Genomic DNA, 18,306 nt, shown 5'->3' with positions numbered 1-18,306 from the left:
ATTATTTTGCGATGTGGGGGTTGGTGGTTTAGGTCTCTGTTAATACTTTGTGCGGGCGGTTAGGTTTTTTTATTATTTTGTGCGGGCACTTAGGTTTTTTTGTTATTTCGTGCGTACAGTTTTTTGATGGATTCTTTTGGCTGCGCATGCAGCTAACATTCTTTTGGCTGCCTCGCAACGAACACGTTCTAAACGAGATTATAGTATAGATATTTAGACCATATATTTAAATAAAAAGAATAAAGCAGATAATTAAAGGGTCAAGTCAAAATTAAACTTTCATGATTTAGATAGGGCACACAATTTTAAACAACTTTCCAATTTAAATTTATCATTAAATTTGCTTTGTTCTCTTGGTATTTTTTGTTGAATACTAGGTAGGCTCATATGATAATTTCTAAGCAACTTATCTCTTTGCATTTTGACAGTTTTTCACAGCTAGACAGCGCTAGTTCATGTGTGTCGTATAGATAACATTGTGCTCTCTCCTGTGGAGCTATTTATGAGTCAGGACTGATTGGCTAAAATGGAAGTCTGTCAAATGAACTGAGATAAGGGGACAGTCTGCAGAGGCTTAGATACAAGGTAATCACAGAGGGAAAAAAGTATATTAATATAACAGGGTTGGTTATGTAAAACTGGGGAATGTGTAATAAAGGGATTATCTATCTCTTTAAACAATAACAAATTTCAAGTAGACTGCCCCTTTAATGTAATTCTTTGGTATCAACGTGCAATTAACTCTGACTTAAAGCAATGTGTTTTCTGAGTTTGGTAAATGCCACCATAGTGCCCAGAACTGCATTTATCTAGGCCAACAAAACAAAACAGTTTCTGCGTTCAGATCTGTAGTTTCTAGAGTTGAAATATATCTTTTTTTTCTCCAAGGTAATTATGCAGCATAGTTTGAACATATGTTTTTGGGGCCTTTTTGATCAAGTGAATAGATTACACTAAAAATGAGAATCTTCTGTCATTTTCATATTAAAAAAAACCTAATGCTTGTAATTACTCAGAAATGAAACTCAGTTCTTAAAAACATTTTAATTTTTTAGAGTAATAATCCTTTTAGCAATACAATATTAAAAATCCTGTCTGCAATTTATATAAGCTGCGTGGTTTCTATGTTCTTATATGTGTTTAAACAGACTTGTAACACTTTGAGATTGTAATATAAAAGGTTTAGTTAAGTATTATTATGTCTGTCTGTCTATATCTTAATTCTGTATCTTAGGTTTCCTATGAAATACTGCTAAATTCTAAATACAGCTACAGACTAGAGTGTGATTGCTTAGTGGCCGGATTGTTTTCAGATTGTTTTAGAAATGTTTTTTAAAAATGAATTTTGTATGTAGGTCTTTTGCAATGAAGTACTTAATTGCTTAAGTTCATCATGACAAAATCTGTGATTAAATTCTGTTCTTTCATATACAGTATATTATAGATAGGTTTTGAACAATTGTGACAACTAGCTGAAGATTAAACACTAGGGATGGGCAAATTTTGTAATTTTGACATTTAAATGTCCCCCTTGACACTTGTTCTGTCTTTTGAATGTTTCTGTTGAATGATTGGTGAAACACTGTTAATACTTTAGTATGAATTAAAAATACAACATTTGAATATGCTAATGTAACTAGAGAATATTACAGTTGAATGTTATGTCATAGAGTTACATTTTTGGCACAGCTATTCTAGAACAAGCACCTTTTGTTAAACACACTAGGTTTTATGTTTGCATATGAACACCCAAATTAGTCACATTTACCTAATAATAATAATAATAATAATAATACTAATAATAATAGTCATAACTGGGGCCTGAGCGCTTTAGTTCAACCTAAGACCTCATATAACAATCCCAAGCACCCTCATACAGTCTGCCACAAAGATTTAAAATGGAGACTGCTACATGCTTCTTAACAGAACTGACCCGCTTGCTCGTTGGCTATCAAGATGCATTTGTGAAAAAATTGCAAATTGTGTCTAGCCCAATCAAGTGCCCTTCTGAGAAGCTTCCCCAACAAGAACCTAACTACTTGGAAGGGGAGAGTAATGGAGCCTCCTGCCTTCGGAGCCTGCTACCCGCTACTGGCTATCCTCTGAGAGAATATATCTTCATTAACCCAGCTACGGACCCTGAGACCAGGGGTCACAAAGCTCAGCATTGGAGTACAGCAAACACGGGAGAACACCCGTCAGCATATAGGGAACCCGACGGCTGTATTGCCAGTTTGGGAAGATCTGTTCTTACAGCAAACAAAACCCCAGCGCTTCTTGGGATCGCATCGAACACTTCTGCTAGACCAAAGAGGACTAAAGGGCTCCGAACACTTACCTAGCTTGGATTGGAAGACGCGCTGACTGGGCATGATTTAGCCGCACATTCCTGGACCATCCCGCAGCTGCCCTCCACCTCCACATGCATGGTGATACCAAATGCGTACCGGAACCTAGATATCATTGGGCCAACTCCTGAAGACACCTTGCTTCTATTGCACCTTCGCTCAATCCCTCCTTACTGGGACCCTGGAGGTCGGAGTCTCTTGAGACCATTAGCCTTGCCTATCTGCACTTGCTGCATCCTAGTGCGGGAGAGGGGATCAGATCGGAGCTGCCGGGAACAAACAAAGCGGGGCAAACCCAGGCCTCCAGAGCCACCCAAATTGTACAGGCTGTGGTCGGGTGCGCTCTTCAAGGCAATGTAAGTACAACTGAGCCTATGAACCATAGCAGACAGCGAGTATGCTTTCACCACGGCTACCTCATCAGCAGTTACAACAGCTCACCCTAAAGACCTATTTTATCCCTGCTCTGCGCGGTTGTGGTGAGACCTAGTGGACAAAATTATGTTGGGCTTTTTTTATTTTAATAGGGCTATTAGATTAGGTGTAATTAGTTTAAATATCTGTAATTTGTTTATTATTTTCTGTATTTAGTGTTTGTTTGTGTTTTGTACTTTAGCTAATTTTATTTTATTTAGCTAATTGTATGTAATATATTTAATTGTATTTTATTTAGTAAATGTATTTAATTATAGTGTAGTGTTAGGTGTTATTGTAACTTAGGTTAGGTTTTATTTTACAGGTACTTTTGTATTTATTTTAGCTAGGTAGTTATTAAATTAAGTTAATAACTATTTAATAACTATTCTACCTAGTTAAAATAAATACAAACTTGCTTGTAAAATAAAAATAAACCCTAAGCTAGCTACAATTTAACTATTAGTTATACTGTAGCTAGCTTAGGGTTTATTTTATAGGTAAGTATTTAGTTTTAAATAGGAATAATTTAGTTAATGATAGGAATATTTATTTAGATTTATTTAAATTATATTTAAGTTAGTGGGTGTTAGGTTTAGGGTTAGACTTAGTTTTAGGTGTTAATAACTTTAATATAGTGGCGGCGACGTTGGGGGGGCAGATTAGGGGTTAATAAATATAATGTAGGTGTCGGCGACATTGGGAAAGGCAGATTAGGGGTTAATAAATAGTATGTAGGTGTCGGCGATGTTGGGGGCAGTAGATTAGGGGTAAATACATATAATGTAGGTGTTGGTGTCTGGAGCGGCAGATTAGGGGTTAATAATATAATGCAGGTGTCGGCGATGTTGGGGGCGGCAGATTAGGGGTTAATAAGTGTAAGATTAGGGGTGTTTAGACTTGGGGTTCATGTTAGGGTGTTAAGTGTAGACATAATTTTTATTTCCCCATAGGAATCAATGGGGCTGCGTTAGTGAGTTTTACGCTGCTTTTTTGCAGGTGTTAGACTTTTTTTCAGCCGGCTATCCCCGTTGATTCCTATGGGGAAATCATGCACGAGCATGTTACACCAGCTCACCGCTGACTTAAGCAGCGCTGGTATTGGAGTGCGGTAATGAGCAAAATTTTGCTCAATGCTCACTTCTTGTCTTTTAACAACGGGTTTCTGAAAACTCGTAATACCAGCGCTGCAGGTAAGTGAGCGGTGAGGGAAAACTGCTCGTTAGCACCGCACAGCCTCTAACGCAAAACTCGTAATCTACGTGTAAGATTGGAACCCCCCAGGGGTGATGTTATTGTATGCCATGGCTTATTGATATAACCATTGCATCTCACAAAGGTATTGCCATGCATGCACTTGTTTTAGACTCTATTTCCATTTATGTAACACCTATTGTGTCTTTCTCATTTGTTATATTTTTGAATTACCTCAATAAAAAAATAAAAAAAATAATAGTCATAACTATTGTCTCTGTCTCTCAGAATGTTTATGGTTAAATTTTCAGGGTGTATCAAGGTACTGATTTCTTATTTTGTATTTGCTCATTTTTTTTTTTACAAATTTCTACTGCTGAGTGAACTTATAACAACTGTTCCACTCAAGCTTAAAGGAACACTGAACCCAAATTTTTTCTTTCGTGATTCAGATAGAGCATGCAATTTTAAGCAACTTTCTAATTTACTCCTATTATTACATTTTCTTCATTGTCTTGGTATCTTTATTTGAAAAAGAAGAATGTAAGTTTAGATGCCGGCCCATTTTATTCAACAACCCGGGTTGTTCTTGCTGCTTGTTGGATAAATTCACCCACCAATAAACAAGTGCTGTCCAGTTTCCTGAGCCAAAAATTGGCTGGTTCCTTAGCTTAGATGCCTTCTTTTTAAAATAAAGATAGCAAGAGAATGAAGAAAAATTGATAATAGCAGTAAATTAGAAAGTTGCTTATAATTGCATGCTCTATCTGAATCACGAAAGAAAAAAAAAATTGGGTTCAGTGTCCCTTTAACTGTATCAAAAGTCAGTCCTCAGGTGAAGCAGCAGGCGGGAAATGCAATTATTGAATCACTGTTGACAGTTCCTCACATACAGGGTCATTTATATAACTCATATGTCATAGGCGAGATTAAACATTGAAGAATACCTGTGTGTCATGTAACAAAACAAATTTCAACATCTTCAATTTTAATAATTTTCTTGCAAATCTGAAACTATTATGTGATCAACAACCTTTAGGCCGATAACATAGAAATACAGAGTAGTCTCTGAGGTGAGTACCCTCAAAGATTTGACTTGAAAACATTCACACTGGGATAGGACAGCAGACAATCTCCATCAGTTCTTATATTATTATATAGGGGCTCATTAAATAAAGCTCATACTTGCCTCCAAAATGTTAGGCTGTGGCTTTTATTTGTAGAATAACAGGAAAGGTTGAAACTGAAGAGACTTGAGAGGTTGGAGAATCTGAACAGGATGATAGTGATTCTAACGCATTAACTGTGAAATCAAGACCACAGTCAGCTTTTTTTGAGAGGCTACATGTTACTACATGCATATGAGTCATACTAGACCTCACATCAACAATTAAAGGGACACTGTACCCAAAAAAAATATTTTGTGATTCAGATTGAGCATGAAATTTTAAGCAACTTTCTAATTTACTCCTATTTTCAAATGTTCTTCATTCTCTTTGTATCTTTATTTGAAATGCAAGAATGTAAGTTTAGATGCCGGCCCATTTTTGGTGAACAACCTGGGTTGTCCTTGCTGATTGGTGGATAAATTCATCCACCAATAAAAAAGTGCTGTCCAGAGTACTGAAACCAAAAAAAAGCTTAGATGCCTTCTTTTTCAAATAATGATAGCAAGAAAACGAAGAAAAATTGACAATAGGAGTAAATTAGAAAGTTGCTTAAAATTGCATGCTCTTTCTGAATTACAAAATAAAAAAATTGGGTTCAGTGTCCCTTTAATAATTAAATGAACTTGAACACCAACTTACTATAAAACTTTAAATCACTGTAGCGACCAGGTTAGACACAACATGATTTAGCTTGTATGACTGGTACAGAATACTGATGATATATCATAATACCATAATAATAATAATCATACTAATAATAACAGCATTTGTTATATCACTATTGCTTGCATATAACAATATGTTGAGTCAGTACAAGAGCAGAAATAAGTTACTGGGGCCTAGCTGAACACATTTGGTGAAGCAATGACAAGAGGCATAGCTCACTCTAGTGCATTGTTGCTCCTGAGCGTACCTATGTATGCCTTTCAAAAAAGGGTATCAAAAGAACAAAATAAATGTGATATCACTTGGCTTTTTTTTTTTATTATTGCATGCACTAAAAGTTTTATTTTGACTTTCATATCCCTTTACACCAATTTATAATCTACAAAGTCAAAAAATCTTACTAATTCAAACAAGGGCTCTTCAAAGTTACTGGAATGGCTTCAAAGCAAAGCAGAAAAATGTACTCAAGCTGCCATACGTTGCATTGGAATTAGAGTCTATGTAACTATCTAACCTGTTTGACCAAAACAATGTTTGACATATCAATTAATGCTTCCCTTTAATTTTTAAATAGGTCTTTCAGCGGTCACACATTCTCTTGTACACAGCAGTCTGGCTATATTTTTAGGGCCACCATGATAGCTAATGTAGAATAATTTTAGAATACTCTTGCTGATTATTGCTTAGACTCGCTCAAGAGAATGTGGCAGTGTTCCAAAGATTTAAACTAATTCAGCTAAATTATGAGAAACCGAGCTGTATGATAAACGACTTGCCAAGTTCAAAATGGCAACTGTTTAATTGTTTTAGTTTTAGGATATTTGCTTTTTTATGCTGTAAGTTGTAGCTGTTAGACATTCTTTTCATTAGGACAAAATCACATTACTAAATAGCTTTTTCATTAAAACTAGACTCTGTAATTGCAGTCTGGAAAACGTATGCCGCCTTAATGCTGTGCTTTGTATATTATGGCAGCGGGAATGGGATATCGTACAGAATGCGAAGAAATTGTTTTAATGTTGGATTAAGCTGTTTTTTTGTTCTCTCTCTGTCTTTCTATAGTGCCTACTTCACTATGGTCTTTCTTATGTATTTCAGGAATAAACAAATTTTAAAATATCAAAAGTGTGTATTTTTAGAAATCCATCAAAAATATATGGATTTTTAAACCAAATTCTTACATAGGAGCTTAGTCTTTAAAGGCACAGTCAACACTAAAATTGTTATTGTATAAAAAGATAGATAATGCCTTTACTACCCATTCCCCAGCTTTGCACAACTAACATTGTTATATTATTATACTTTATAACATTTAAATCTCTAAACCACTATATACAGCCTCTTAATCACATGTTTTTTTATTTGCTTTTCACAACAGGAGACTGCTAGTTCATGTGGGCCATATAGATAACATTATGCTCACGCCTGTGGGTTCTGTACAACACAGCTAAAATCCAAGTCAATAGCTAATAAATAAAAAGTCATGTGATCAGGGGGCTGACAAAAGAGGCTTAGATAAAGGTATACGCAGAGGTTAAAAGTATATTAATATAACCATGTTGGTTATTCAAAACTGGGGAATGGGTAATAAAGGGATTATCTATCTTTTTAAACAATACAGATTTTTGAGTTGACTGTCCCTTTAAATAAATAAATAAAGGTATGCATTTTTATTGTTTTTTTTTTTCTTACTCCTCATTTTCCTAACTTTATTAACAACAAAGAATATGCCATTTGTTATGTTCCATGTCTATCAATTTTAAAAAAATAGCGTGCCTTAGTCCGCAGGAGGATTGGCGCAGCTGCCTACTCATTAAAGGGATAGTGTACATAAAATTGATTTCCCCTTAAAGTGCCTCCATTTATTTGTTATGACAACTGCATAAAATGTATAGAAAACTGATCCTTTGGATTTATTTTTGTATATTAAATAGCTAGGGTTTTCAGTTTTGTTTTGTTTTGTTTGCTTCTTGAAACTACAATCATTTTCAATGGGCTGAGGCTGCAGGAAGAGCAGACATCCTGATCTTTTCTTTTCATTCTTTCCCCCACTTAGAAATGTGAGGTAAAGGGACACTCAAGTCAAAATTAAACCTATTCAGATAGAGCAGCAATTTTAAACAACTTTCCAATTTGCTTCCATTAGCAAAATGTGTCTTTATTATTACACCTTTTGAGTCACCAGCTCCTACTGAGCATGTGCAATAATTCACAGATTATACGTATATGCATTTGTGATTGGCTGATGACTGTCACGTGATACAGGAGGAGTGGAAATAGACAAAACTTGGGCATTTGTCAGAAAAAAAACATACTATTCATTTGAAGTTCAGACTAAGGGAACTTTAGCGACTGTAGCGTATCATGTCCGCCAGACATCGCTGAATGCCGATAGCATGCTCTGTTGGCATTTAACATTGCACAAGCAGTTCTAGTGAACTGCTTGTGCAATGCCGCCCTCTGTAGATTTGCGGCCAATCGGCCGCTATCAGGGGATGTCAATCAACCCGATCATACACGATCGAGGCTGATTGATGTCCGTAGCCTTAGAGGTCTTAAAACAGCTGCTTCATAACTGCTGTTTCCGGCGAGCCTGAAGGCTCACGCGGAAACAGGGACATCAGGGGCCATGAGGACATTGATAAATCGACCCCTAAGTGCTATTTCTTCTGTATTTACTGGTTCTTTAATTTGCTGCTTATTGTTTTCATAGTTATTTTATAGCCAATATCGCAGTATATAACAGGTAAAAGTAGCTATTTGAAAGGACAAAATGAAGGTAAAGGAATAATTTGTAGACTCCAGTTTGTAAAATGGATTATTGGGAACACATAAAAGGGGAGAACATTTTCTAGTGCAATATCCCTTTAACAGCTCTTACAAAGGTATTTTTATGTGGGACATATATGCTGTCTTTAGGAAATAGGGCTATCATCTGCCAATTAAAGGGAATGAGAACCTTCATGTTCATCATTATAGTCATTGGGGGTGCCTACAAAACCGCCAAATACTAAATGTTTTCATTTATATAATGCAGATTTACAAGAACCTAAAGCTAAAGCAGGAAGTAACGTCAAACAGTGCAACAAAATATATAAGAACCATAATACTAAATAAACCAGTACCCCACAAGCACAAAAACTCAAGTCATTTTGTTGACTAAAACATTTACATAAAGGGACATTAAACACTAAGGGCCATATTATGAGTGGAACACTAACTGTTATGCGCAAGCAATAAGGGTTTATTGCGGGTGTTTGCACGCGTCAGGTTTTACGCTCGTTATACAAGTTGAAAGTAAACGCGATTGCTTGAACTAAATCACGATTTAGATTTACGTTAGAATGAATATCGAATCCTCAGAGCTCTGATTAACTGTGTTTTAAACAGGGTTTGCCCACATGTTTTTTTTCCCCACTTTTTTTTCTCCATTGTCTTCTATGGGGAAATACGTGAATGCGCATGCAATATTCTAAGTTCGGCTCTTTGTGCTCGTTGGGTTAGCACACAAGCAAAAGACAGTTTACTTACAACTCATAATACTATTGCAACCGGAAGCATTAAAAAAAACTTACTTCTAGCGCAATTAACACTCGAATGGGAGCTTTAAATAGCGCTTCACTCTTAATCTAGCCCTAAATAAATGCTAGATAGAATGATGCAGTCAAAAAAGATCAGTCTGAAAATAACCTGTAGTTGTATTTTTTACATTTTCATTAGTTGTTTAAATAGTGACAAAAATAAGTATAAGGTTTTTGGGCTAGATTACAAATGGCGCAGTATTTTTTTTTGCGATCGCGAAAACTCTGCTAGAGTTACGCGGTAACCCGAATAGCGCAAAAATCCTAACAAGTTTTCGTGTGCTCGTCGTATATGTATTCCCCCATAGATATCAAGGGAGAAAAAAAAGTAGAAAAAAAACCTAACACCCGAGATCGGCAAACACCATCGCATTTTCGCATTCCCCATAGAAGTCAATAGAGAGAAAAAATTGAGCCCTTATAATTTTTTGTGCAATATTTTTTTAAAATAATTTTTATAAGACAGTGTTAATATGACTGTAACTGTACTTTGTAATGTATTTCCTAAGTGTTTTTTTTTTGTTTTTTTTGTTTTGGAAAACAGTTAACCTCTGCTCTGAGATATCTGTAAGGATTGAAGCGTAAATGGCAATTGAGCTAGCCCAATCACAATTCTCCTCAACTTGTAATATCAGCACAATTAAAAATGTTCGGAAAAAGACGATTTTGCTTGCACAAAACAGTTTGCTCCTCACTTTTAATCTAGCCTTTAATGTTTATAAAACAATGGGAGCTGCCATGTTGTAACTTAGGTTAACTTCTCTGCTGGGGGGGGCGGAGTTGACTCTGCATCTGAGCGGTCGCACTTTTCCTCAGCAACGGCTGTTACTATCAGATTTTTCCATTTAAGACCGCTCAGGGCAGGCAATTTCTCATTTAAAAGCATTCAATTAAGAAGCAGTGTATCTCTCTCAATTTTGGTGGCCTAAGAGTTTGAAGTTATCCCATACTTTATGATTTGAGATAGCTACAGCAAAAAAAAAAGGGGAGAAGACGCCATCTTGTTAATCTGACCACGCTGGCATTCTTTTATTGTGAATAGCTCCAGTGTTACGGCACTATCACGGACTGTGTAACTCTTTCGACATGGACCCTCACCTTTCACATTTTGGGGCCATGGATCTACTAGCAGCGTTTGAATGGAAAATGGACTGGTGTTTTAAAGATTTATCACGCTCCTTACACCAGGAGCTTGCAAGCGCTGGTGCCAGATATGAGAATTGGGAGACTGAGAAGCATGGTAGGAATGCTATCCTGGGCCCTCCTGACCACACACAGTCTGAAAACACAGCAGACCCAACTTTTGAACAGACTACGCTGATACGACTAAGGCACCATGAAAGCCGATCTGCATCGACCACTGTGAGTAAAATACCCCCACCGTTGCACATACTGGAGCAGTCTTCTTCCGCTCAGTGTCTGAAAGCCGAGGCTCATAGCCAACAACAAAGATCCCCTAAGAGCCCACACCTGATGCCTATTAGATGGAGCCCCCTAGATTTAACACCCCAAGTCAGGCGCAGTGACTTACCCTGCATTCCGGTCATTGCGACTGATCTCACCTGGCAGCAGCTTGGTCCCAGCACTACGGATACAACCGGAGTCTCTCTCCCTGCCTCAAGGGATACAGGGGGCCCTACCTCTGACTTCCTAGCGATGCGGCCGGTCGCTGGGAAACGTCAAGCCCAAAATGGAGAGCAGCTTCTGAGCTGCATACTCTTCAATACAGCCCCCACTTCATATGTCTCACGCTCAGTCCTTCCGGATTGCAGCACTTTCCTTGGAGAGGCCTGCTTATGTTTGTACCCTCGGAGCACCATGGGTATGCTAGAGGCCAGCCCTGTATCAGTCGCAGAGACTAAGGCCTCCATAACAAAGGCTTCTCCAGCGAGGCTCATTCTCAAGACGGGTATGGGGTAATAGACTTGGCAAAAAAAACTCAGCACTTTAACCACTTGGTTCCTGGACTGTTATACCGGACTGTCTTTTTGAGATACTAGTCTTGTGACTCTTTAACAAGCATAGTTCTACCGGAGAAATGTCTCTAATTTATAGTTTCAATCTTATGTTTAGTATATATTCTGTTAGACTCGTAGTCCCCTTTCATCCACTTACTGCGTTTTTATTTTCTAATGTTACATCTAAAATGTCAGATTGCACATGTTTATTTACACGGGCAGGCACATCAGGAGACAGCCCAGTGATGTTTAGTTTTAGTTTTAAATCTGATGTGGAGCAATAGCGCCGGTATAAAACTGGATATCTAAGTTGACTGGCAGACTGCCCTTCTGGGATAATAATATTGTGTCACTTTAATAAGAGCAACTCTGTTTGAGAACAGTGTCTAGTTCATGGTCACTGATACTTGTTTATCACACACCCTGCCAGCAGTTTCTATCTACACAGTTAACGCTAATTTCTATACATCTCATTTTAGCTCCTGGATTTAACATGATCAGGACTATAGCATCTATATAACTCCAAATGCAATTGTTTAAAGTGTAGTGGAGATCCATATAGAATCTGACTGAGCAGAACAGTACTGAGATTTTATATTAGCTATGAAGCTCTAAACCACTGAATGGGATCTCTATTAGTTTCACCCCTACCACCTTTCTAATGGTTGTAATGTTGGTAGATCTTTATATACAATATGCATATCATATTTCAAGGTAACTATCCCCCTATTTAATCTATTCCACAGACCTACCTCCCCTAGGCATCCTATAGACCTACCTAGGTCTACATTTTACATAAAGCATTGCTGGAGATATCTAATGGAAGTTGGATTCCTACTATTATTCTGTGGATGCTCTTATTTCTCCCATAAGTAACAGATATGATCTACTATAATAGATACGCTGACCCTGAGTGTCTCTACATTTGGGCAGATATGACACAATATTAGCGTCCCTAACCAGGTCATAGATATTTAGTCGTCTATCAAGAGACACCCCTACTTTTGTTTTTATAACTATATATTTTGGAAGCTAGGCGTATTAGGAGACATTTAACTAGGGATCTAAAATTAAACAAATAACCCTGATCAGGTATTTATGCTTAACTCCCCCTGATGGGACATAGTTTGCCAGGCTGAGCCTTTAGTCATGTACCCAGTACTTGCTGTGCTCTTATTATCGCTTTACCTCTGCCTTATGGCAGCATCTGCTCAAACCCCCTACTTAGCTGCAAATGCATAGTAACAAAACCTCGATACATACCATGCCCAAGAGTTTTTAGCCATTCAACAATATTATTGTATAGGAGTATTTAACTTTAACACTCTGGGCTATTAAGTATATAATCGTTTGATGTATATATCCAAGTTTAGTATTCACTCATCTCCCCACGCATATCTACCTAAATTTGTTACTAGCTCCTCAAAGAGATACACAAAGTATTCTATAATGAAGCATCACTAGATGTTACACCTACCCCATTACCATGTGCCATACTTACTTGGCACTTCCCAAAGCTGTATATTCGATCCCACATATATATCAGATATCCCCCCCAACCCATATTCATATAAATCTCTATCTATAATATTGAAGTGTCTACCCTTATTAAGAGGTGTCTCTGGGGCTTATAACCCAAAGTCTCTAACATCTCACCTTTAATATTATTCTCATAACCTTCTGTAATACTCAGTAGTTACCTAACAGTCGAAGAAATCATTCAATACCTCACTATAAGATTAGATTTCTCCCCTTGGTTGGAAGACTCCGCCCTCCCCAATTTCCCCTTATACTTAAAGCGGCTCTTGCCCGCTGCTATTCCTTCCCCCTTTATATATGTTAGCCCAAGAGTGGCCAATACATATGCCAACTCTCCACAAGCTGATACTATTATTTTAAATAGCTCAAAGTGCGCTTTTTATAACATTGTGGGGATCATATATTGCATAATATAACATAAAATTAAGTTCTATTTTATTTCGCCCAATTTATTTTTTTCTATCTTTTATTGTCTTAAGACTTGATATGCCAATTTATTCATATATGTTCATCCTGCTATGTTATTGGTATCGATGTTCAACTGATATATCCGCCACCTCAATGTAACATTTGTTCAAGGGCGAACTTTGTTTGTTAACCTTTAATTCAAAAAAAAACAAAACTTCTCTGCTGGGACCAATTAGGGATAGTTATAAAAAGGTCACTAGAGTGTGCAGCCAATGGCTGTGTGGAATATAACAGTGTTCTAACAGCAACTGAAATGCTCACAATTTGAGAATGGAATTACAGGAAGAGGGGACAAAATAAATATTGAAGGTATATTGTAAAGGTTTATTTATATATATGGTTTATCATTTTATATTACCATCTCAAAATATTTAATGTCCCTTTAAATATGAGGGTTAGAGTAGGGTTAGTTTAATTAGTATCCTTGATAGTGTTTTTCTCTTTTGTTTATAATTTTGTCTGTTTTTTTAAATTTGGCATATAAGATGCATCATGTTGGATTCAGGCTACTCAATATGGTCATTTTAGGTATTTGTACACATGCATTTTGTTTGTTAATTCCATAATGAAATAATCTTTTTTTTAGTGTTTGCAAAGCTTTGAGGCAGCAGGAAGGGCAATAAAATAAATGTTTATAGTATATTTAGCATGTAAAAAGCATAATCAGAGGTCGATTTCAATATGAATTTAGCTATATTTGATGAGTTTTTTCCTTGTACAGTATGCTGCACAGATGTCTAAATATAGAACAATTAAAATACACAATCTGAAATAGAATACTTTGACAAACATTTTGAATTTGAATGTTCACATTTTTTAACTGTTAGGTGACTGCTATACACATTGTTTATACTTTTATTTTGTTTTCTTTTGTCCTATTTTATCACCATTGAAACCAATGTTTTTTTATTTCCTGATTCAGATAGAGCATACAAATGTACTTATATTATAAAATATTCTTCATTCTCTTGGTATCTTTTGTTAAAAAGCAAATAAATAGGCTCAGGGGCATGCACGTGTCCGGAGCAACAAAGAATACCATGAGTACCAAGTAAATTTGATAGTAACAGTAAATTAGAATCTAGATTTAAATTGTATTCCATATCTGAATTATGAAAGACAAATTTTTGCTTTATGTTAGATGGTTATTAATCCCTGTTATGATGATCACATTATAGGGCTCTAGGTATTTGACTCCTTAATAGAAAAAGGGATGTCTCATCTTTTAAATGAGGGTTCACGCAATATTTTTTTCTGCTAAAAATATACTTTATACTTTATAAATATAAAGATAACAAATATGTTTCAAAATTAGTCATTTTTTCATAAACAAGTGGAGAGCTATTTCAACGTTCACCCATAAGGAGGCAAATTTAGAAGCACTTTACGCTTGGCGCAATTAACCAGTGAAAGGTGCTATGAATTCACAAAGAGCAGACCCCCCCTCCCTTCCCTGCATATGAAAAGACAGATAGCACAAACAAGAGTAGCATAACTATGTAGACCTGGGTCTGCATCTAATATTTTGGGATTGTTTAGGAGTCTGAAAATCAACAGAATGTTATTAAAAAATGTTAATTAAAAATGTTATACATTGTTACAAAAACACTCCCAGATGCGCTATATAAATGGATCATTTACAAAACATTTATGCAAAGAAGAATCTAGTGTAGAATATCCCTTTACACTTTAAAAAAGTTAAAGTATTAGCTAGTTCCACTGCTACAAGCTAGCAGCAGTACACAAATATTTTTTTGTCTTTTTATGGGGTCGGGACTAACCAAAAACAAAAGTAAAGTTTATATACTTATTGTCTAACCCTGGAATCAATCAGCTGATAAGGACATTGATAAATCATGGTTGAATAATATGCTTGAATGTTTTAATTGTCCCACCTATTTTGTGTTAATTTGAACTTTCTGGGCTTTAGAGTAACAGTTTTAACAATACAAATGTATCAACTAAATTAATTCACTTTTTTCTTAAAGGCTTTTTTTTTTACATTCCTTTAAAAACAAAGGCACATGACTAATATGTAATACAATCTTCCTGTTGTACTAAATATTTCTTTTTAATATCTACACATCCATGGATGGTATTTATTGTCTGCCAGATAGGTGCAATCACAAAATGCTTGCGTAATGCTGCTCGCTGCTTGCACAAGCACAATAGTGCATGAGTAGGTGTTGTCTATCACCCCAAGGGGAACGTACCCGGGGTGATTTCATCCGCCAGCTAATAGCTGGTGTACTGGTTAGGAAGTGGCAGTCTGATGACCGCGCAGGCTTGCTCATGCAAGTCTGCAGTGATTGGCCCCCAGAGATGCATACACAGCTTCATAAATGGGAGCCCATGGGGCCCATTTATCAAGCTCCGAACGGAGTTTGTGGGCCCGTGTTTCTGGCGAGTCTTCAGACTCGCCAGAAACAGCAGTTATGAAGCAGCGGTCTAAAGATCGTTGCTCCATAACCCTGTCTGCCTGCTCTGAGCAGGCGGACAGGAATCGCCGGAAATCAACCCGATCGAGTACAATTGGGTTGATTGACACCTCCCTGCTGGCTGCCCATTGGCCGCGAGTCTGCAGGGGGCGACGTTGCACCAGCAGCTCTTGTGAGCTGCTGGTACAATGCTGAATATGGAGAGCGTATTGCTCTCCGCATTCAGCAATGTCTTACGGACCTGATCCGCACTGTCGGATCAGGTCCGCAAGACAATTGATAAATAGGCCCCCATATCTCTTTTAAAGTATTTTAAATAAAGTGTGTTTGGATTTATATTCAAAATGCTCCATTTAACAAATGCCAGACAGGCAAGGTTCACTTCCGCCGGGAATCTTGGTAAGCTGCCCGGAGTTATCATTGCACGAGAAAGTGTCTGATAAAAGCACAAACAAATACATTGTTTAAAGAAATTTAGATAAATAATGAATTATGTAATTTTATTAAAAGGAGAATACTATGGCAGTAAAACTTTAAGAGAGTGACCTGGCTTATAATCAGTAACTCAATGGAATGTGGTGATACTTTACAGACAATTGATGATAATAACCAAAGTTATTTATTTACCTTTGTTACTCAATAACACTATACTCAATACTTCATGATGTATGCATTTATAAAAATATACACCAATTTAGCTGTGTCAAAAATAAGCAAATCATGTCAAGGCAGCCACGCCATCTACTCTCACAAACCAATTGTGAGAGAGCAGGGCTTGTCAATCATACTGATTAGATCTGATTTCTTAAGGCTGCAGCTACTTAAAGGGATAGTCTAGTCAAAATTAAACTTGCATGATTCAGATAGAGCAAGTAATTTTATACAACTTTATAATTTACCCCTATTAACCATTTATTCTAGTCTCTTGGTATCATTATTTTAAAAAGCAGGAATGTAAGCATAGGAGCCGGCCCATTTTTGGTTCAGCACCTGGGTTGTGCTTGCTGATTGGTGTCTAAATGTAGCCATCCAATCAGCAAGCACTACCCAGGTGCCGGCTCCTAAGCTTACATTCCAGCTTTTTAAAATAAAGAGAACAAACAAAACTTGATAATAGGAGTAAATTAGAAAGTTGCTTAAAATTGCATGCTCTGTCTGAATCATGAAAGTTTAATTTTTGACTAGACTATCCCTTTAAGTAGCATTTTAGGCCATCTCGTACGAGCCTGAAACTCTCGGACTCTGAAGCTGCATCCACAGTTTTATAAATGGTGCCCTGTGTCAGTAGGGTAATTCCAATTCCATATGGTATGGTTTCCTTATTTTAATACAGTTATTGTATTTGATCTACTTCACTGGAAAATCCTGCCCTTATCTACAAATCACTACAGCAGATAATACTCAATGGGCCCTATTACTATTCTGCATATGGACAAGGTACCCGACTTGGAAATTTGGGAAGTTGTCCACGCTTCTTAGTGTTGAACAGGCAGTGGATACTGTACGTCTGCTGCCTGCATGTACTATTGTAAAAGCTTTTGGCTGTGGAGTGCTGATCCCCTGCTCTTGCATGACCTGTCAATCATCTCAAACGATTGGGGTGGAGAAGTGGTCATATGACCACTGCTTAGCAACTTGCGTTTAACAGGCATTCCCTGATTAGTGCATGGAGCCCTTTGTATTTATCTGATTATCATACCATTTAATCCTATTACTAAAATGTTTCCCACATGAGAACTGTCATCATTCAATGATCAAAAAAGTAATAATAATTCAATCCTTTCAGTATATCATTACCATTGACAATATGTCCTCATAGAGTACTGGGTCAAAAGGCTATAATCAGTGTTCTACTTTTTCTGAATGAAATGTTTACAGCAATCCGTCACAGTATATTATGGCATTACTGTCAGGTTTATTTATACCATATTCCTTTTTCTTCATGTTTTCCTTAGGAGTGATCTCATAAAATGCACATGGGGATAATGCTATTTATGGACACAAATATGTTTTCTGTATTTCCGCTGTGAATGTCAGCTGTTGTATACATGTTTAGTTGTGTTATTTAAAGAAAAATAAAACAAGAAACATAAAAAATATTTTTTTGTTTGTTTTAAAGGACTATTGTACTCAAACATTTTCTACTACACACATAAAAGGAATGCAGTTCCATATATTATTGTATTTTTTGTCTTAAAGAAAAAGCACTTTAGATAGAAATTGAATCTGATATAATAATATCAGCTTTGTGTTGTAAACCCACCAGAAATCCCTCTACCTGCTTGCAGAAAGATGTGTAACAATTATTAACAATAAAGAAATTAAACTCTCTGGCCTAGATTTGGAGTTTGGCGGTAGCCGTCAAAACCAGCGTTAGAGGCTCCTAACGCTGGTTTTGGGCGCCCGCTGGTATTTGGAGTCAGTGATTAAAGGGTCTAACGCTCACTTTTCAGCCGCGACTTTTCCATACCGCAGATCCCCCTACGCCATTTGCGTAGCCTATCTTTTCAATGGGATCTTTCTAACGCTGG

The sequence above is a fragment of the Bombina bombina genome, chromosome 5, assembly GCF_027579735.1.
Source record: "Bombina bombina isolate aBomBom1 chromosome 5, aBomBom1.pri, whole genome shotgun sequence".
NCBI lineage: Eukaryota > Metazoa > Chordata > Amphibia > Anura > Bombinatoridae > Bombina > Bombina bombina.
Note: the sequence above shows the minus strand (reverse complement) of the source record.